Genomic DNA, 5,891 nt, shown 5'->3' with positions numbered 1-5,891 from the left:
GTGCTGGGGGATTGAACCGCGGTCCCTGATGCTTTTGCTAAGCTTGTTCTAAGTAGGTGCTTTAGACCACTGAGCCATCTCTCCAGCCCAGGATCTCTTGTAACAAGTTCCTAAAAATGTAGAAGGAGTAATGGAACTTGAGCTAGTGAAAGTTTTGATGTACATGCTATAAAGGAGGACATTAAAGGAAATTCTGATGAGGTTTCAGGTAGAAATGAAAATGTTATTGGAAATTAGAAGAGAGGTAATTATTATTTTTTTTCTTATAAAGTGGCAAAGAGCATGGTTGAACTGTGTGCTAATGTTTTGTACAAAGTGTCAAGTGAATTAAATTTTGTGTCAAGTGAATTAAATTTTTAAGAGATGACTTAAAAAGAATCATTAGGGGGCCGAGGAGCTGGCTTATGGGGCTGGGGAGATGGCTCAGTAGGATAAGCGTTTGACTGGCAAACACAAGGATCTGAGTTCAATCCCCGGTTCCACAAAAAAAAAAAAAAAGAATTATTAGGAAAGAGATAAAGGAACCTAAACTTGAAGATTTGGAAAACCCTCAGTGTAATCAACTTTCCATTACTGTAGCAAAGACTTGATACAATAAAGAGAAAAGGTTATTTTGGCTTGCAGTTTTAGAGGTTTCTATTATCATTTGGCCCTGTTGCTTTGGGGCTTGTGCTGAGGCAAAGCATAATGACAGGGAATCCCTTATGCATGGTGCAGCAAAGCTATGCACCTTGTGGCCTGAAATGAAATAAAGAAAAAGGGGGATGGGGTTTTTATTGTTTTCCAAGGGCATACCATCAGTGACTAAGGTATGCACTAGGTCCTACCTCTTAAAAGTTGCACCATGGGCTGGGAACTAAGCCTTTAATATATAGACCTCTGGGAAACACTACAGCTCCAAACAATAGTGCTCAGCCTATTATTGTTGAAAATAAAGTCCAAAAACAGAGGACAAGGTGTAAAGAAAACACCAGATTGTGTTTGGACCATCACTCAGTAAAGACTTTATGGGATTGTATAAGTTGAAACATTGCCAATTTGAACTGGAGGTGTTGGAGATTGAATGAAAGTGGTTGGACTTCTTGGATTTGATACACACTAGGACTATTTGGCAGTGAACAAGAACTATGTTTCAAGAAGAGGGGAAATAACCCTCAAGGAACTACAGAAATCTTAGGTCACTACCCTAGTTTCATTAGGCCAACTGAGGGCACAGACTTCCCAGAAGAGGTGGGAAAGGATACTGGCTAAACAGACATTAATACCTGTGTGGCCCTGGAGGGCAGAACATGGAACCTAAGGGTGTCATTCTGAGGCCTTAGGAGCCAATGGAACTTGTCAACTTTGGGGTTTGGGGTTTGGGATCTGTCTCCCCCCCCCATTTCTCTCCCTTTTAGAGTGGAAGTGTCTATCCTGTTCCCTCCCCACTGTTGTAGTTTAGAAGTGTATAACTTACCTGATTTCACAGATTCCTTGTCTAAAGATGAATCGTACCTGAAGTATCACCCATATCTAATTTAAATGATGTTTAGAGAAGAGTTTTGACTTCAGACTTTGGTGAGAATACTGGACTAAGGTCAGATTCTTGAGGGCTGTTAGAATGAGTTGGATGTACTTTAAGAAGGGGCAAGAGATAGAATTTGTGGCTTGAAGATTTGTGTCCCCCAAATACATACATTAAAGCACTGAGAGTGTGATGCCATTTGGAGATAAGCACCTTGGCAAGTTAGGGTTAATGAGGCCTTGTCAGTGTGGCTCTTATGGGAGGATTAATGCCTTTAGCATAAGGGACATCAGAGAGCTTCCCCTACCATGGAGGACACAGCAAGAAGGCAACTGTCTGCATACAGTAAGAGTCTTCACAAAAATTCGCCTGTGCTGATGCTATGATCTTGGGATTCCAGCCTCCAGAGTGAAGAGACAACCAGTAGAATAGGAAAACAGTTTTGCCATCTACTCCTCAGATAGAGAACTAATATCTAGAATATATTTTTAAAAACCCAAAATTTAAAGACAATACAAACATGGGCTGCTGAAATGTGTAGTTGTCAGATGCGTAAGTACAAACCAGCCAATAAATACATGAAACAGTGTTCAACACTGCTGGCCTTGTGAAAAGTGCAGATTAAAACAACGCTGAGATTTCATCTCACTCCAGGAAAAATGCTACCATCAGGAAATCAACCAGCAACAAATGCTGGCAAAGCTGCAGGGACAAAGGAAATTTTCAATGATGGGCATATGCTGATATAGCCACTATAGAAATCAGTATGGAATAGCTCAATGGACTAAGCACCTGCTTAAGCAAGCGCAGGGACCAGGTTCGATTGTCACATGATGCGCCAGCCCCGCCCCCAGGGCATGCTGAGCTGGCCACCAGTCCCAGAGTGGTGGGGCGCACCTGTAATCCCAGTGCTAGGGTGGCTGAAAACAGGAGGATCACTATGAGTCTGAGTTACATAGGGAGACCGTGTACCAAATACATTAATAAATAAATAAATGGAAAAAAGAAAAGAAATCAGTATGGAAACTAAAATGAGAAATTTCATTTGACTCAGATATTCCTCTTCTAGGTACCATCCCAAAAGATTTAAAGTCCTCATGTTGCAGTGAGATGGCTTCCCCGTGGTTATAGCAGCACAATTTCATTACAGCTAAACCTTGGGAACAGCCTGTACGCCCACCACCGATGAATGGACGAGGAAACCATGGTATTTGCATTCAGTGAAGTGCAACTCTGCCCTAAAGAAGGACACTCTGAAGCCATTTGTAGGCAAATGGATGCACCTCGAGACCATAATGTTAAGTGACATAAGCCAGACACACAACCTTCAGTGTTGTATGGTTTCTCTTAGATGAGAAATGCAAAGTATAAATAAAGAACAAAGTAAAAGGTAGATGATAGGAAGTAGGGAGAACTTTTCCAAATGGGAAGGACAAAAGATACACGGAGGGGGAGGGAAGGGAAAGAGGGATTTTAACAGAGTTGACAAATGACGGAACTAAACAAAAAAGGGGATACAGACGAATGTCCATTTTGTATTTGTGTATTCAAAATGGTTAGGATAGATATATAGTTACATTCTCTTAATGAATAGAGGGATTTGTTCTAATAGTGTTTGTAAATAGGATATCATGTCTGCATCTTGTACAGCAAATAACCACTAGGAAGAGAGTATGCAATGTGTTAATTATTGAAACTATCCTACCAATTTGGTTTGAAACTGTCTCATTGCTGTTTGTCTCTCAATAAAATTATGAAAAAAAAAAAAGAGTTGAAGAGAAATAGTAACAAAGCTTTTGCAAATGGGAAAGGGAAAAAAAATTAGGAGGAGGAAAGGGAAAGGAAAGGGACCAAAAAAAAAAAGAATTAAGATGTGTCATGTACATATACAAACTATCCACTTGAAGTATAATTCTTATGTATTACAAACATGTTTAAAGTTTTAAAAATTTAAATCCTAACCCCCCAATGGCTCAGAGGAACCTTATTTGCAACTAGGGTTGTGGCAGATGTAATCAGTTGCGGTTATTACTGAAGTAGATTTGACGCTTAATTCAGTATGGCCAGTGTCTTTTTCATAAGCAGGTATCCTGTGAAGACAGAGATACAGAATGAACATCACCTGAAAATAAAGGATGAAGGGGCCGGGGAGATGGCTCAGTAGAATAAGCGCTTCCCTGGCAAGCGCAAGGGTCTGAGTTCAAGCCCCGGTTCCGCCAAAAAAAATAAGTAAATAAATAAAAATTAAAAAATAAAGGATGAGACTGGAGGGATGTGACCTCTTTACATCAAGGATTTCCAGCAAATGATCAGAAGATAGTAGAGAGTCATTGAACAGACCCTCCTGCAGAGCCTTCAGAAGGAACAAGCCTTGCTGATGCTTTGATCTTAGGCTTCTGGCTTCCGGATCTATGAGACAATAAATTCCTGTAACTTAGAGCACCAAGTGTGTGGTGCTGTCTTATGGCAGCTCTGGGAAGCATGTACCAGTGCGCAATGGAGTGGCAACAATGGCATAGATAGACTTTCGATGAGCTGACAAAGCATGGACTCTAACTTCCCAAGGCTGACAGAGCTACTGATGATCTTAATTATTGCTAATAGTGCGGGTTTGCAATGTGCCTGCAAGCCTGTGTGTTACGATCTCATTGGCCCATTGCTTGGTGCTAATGGAAGGTGATGAAAATCTCTAAGAGACAGTGCCCTGGGGAGATTGTAGATCGCTGTGGGTGTGCCCTGGAAGGGGGGCATGGGATGGTGACTCCTTCCTTTCTCCTTTTCACTTCCCTTCGGGGGGCATGGGATGGTGACTTCTTCCTTTCTCCTTTTCACTTCCCTTCCATAGGTTGAATGACTTTCTCCTCTACCATGCACTACGTACCACCATGAGGTGCTGCTTTACAATGGTCCCAGAAACAATAGGGCAACTAACCATGGATTAAAACCTCTGAAATTATGAAACAAAGTATGTGTTTCTGCTTTCTAATTTTATCTCAGGATTTTTTTTTTTTTACAATAATGTAAATCTAACACAATCAGACCAATTCTGAGTTCCAAATATGCCATTATTGCTCAAGGAGACCACTAAGACGCTTGGTAACAGGTTGACTATTTGGGTCTCTCCATTTCAGAGAGATCATTTTCACAGTAACAGATAAATATCTCTTCTCCAAATTTCCCTTCTGGAAGAGAGACCCTGAGCATCATGGAAGAGGGGCTCTCCAAATCAGATCTGTGAAGCACAAGGAATGGATTGTGGTCCTAGGGAAATGGACCGTTCAGATTTCCTGCTGTCCTAACTACTCACCTTCTGGGTCCAGCGAGTTATCTCCTGCTGAGGCCATGCTTTCCAAGAGCTACCCTTAAACAGTGGGTGAGCATGGTGGAATACTAGTGCAGCCTCATTCCTGTAAGACTCGGGTTTCAACCAGTGGTCCACATTGGTTATAAAACTACATATAAAATTCTAAGCTTGGAGGGAAATTTAGAGAAGGAAAAAAAGATAAAATCAGAAATAAATGACACAAAAATGTACAAGAGAAAAAATTGACAAAGGCCAAACTTAATGATCTTCTAAAAGATATGAAAAGGAATCAACTCCCAGCAAGATTAAACATTTTTGAGGCAGGGTCTCACTATATAGTTCAGGCTGGCCTTGAACTCACTGTTTGGCCCAGGCTGACCTCAAATTTGCAGTGATCCTCCTGTCTCAGCCTTCCAAGTGCTGGAATTATAGGCATGCACCACCATTCCTGGCACAAGACTAATCTTTTTTTTTTTTTTTTTAATTTTTTTTTTGTGTGTGTGTGTGTGTGTGTGTGGCCAGCTCAGCCCACCAGGGGGCGGGGCTGGCTGCATGTGGTGCTGGGGGATTGAACCGTGGTCCCTGTGCTTTGCTAAGCTTGTTCTAAGTAGGTGCTTTAGACCACTGAGCCATCTCACCAGCCCGAAGACTAATCTTTTTTTTTTTTTTTTTTTTTTTTTTTTTTTGCGGAACCGGGGATTGAACTCAGATCCTTGCGTTTGCCAGTCAACCGCTTATCCTACTGAGCCATCTCCCCAGCCCCACCAAGACTAATCTTAAAAGAAAGAAAGTGAAAGAACATATATTACAAATACCATCAATAAACAAATGTACATCATTATAGGTACTATAGATGTTAAAAATATGAAGATATTTTAAAAACATTATACCAATAAATTTGACAATTAATGAGACAGAAAAATGTATTGCAAAACAAAACTTATTGACACTGACACCAGAATAAGTAGAAAAATTTATATTTAAAAAAATGGAATTCATAATTTAAATCTTCCTACTAAGAAAACTCCAGATGGCTTCACTGGTGAATTCTTTCCAACTTATATTCTGCTTTTAGAAAGGCAT

The sequence above is a fragment of the Octodon degus genome, unplaced genomic scaffold, assembly GCF_000260255.1.
Source record: "Octodon degus isolate 3935 unplaced genomic scaffold, OctDeg1.0 scaffold00084, whole genome shotgun sequence".
Lineage (NCBI taxonomy): Eukaryota > Metazoa > Chordata > Mammalia > Rodentia > Octodontidae > Octodon > Octodon degus.
The sequence above is the reverse complement of the archived record's forward strand: the minus strand, read 5'-3'. Positions refer to the sequence as shown.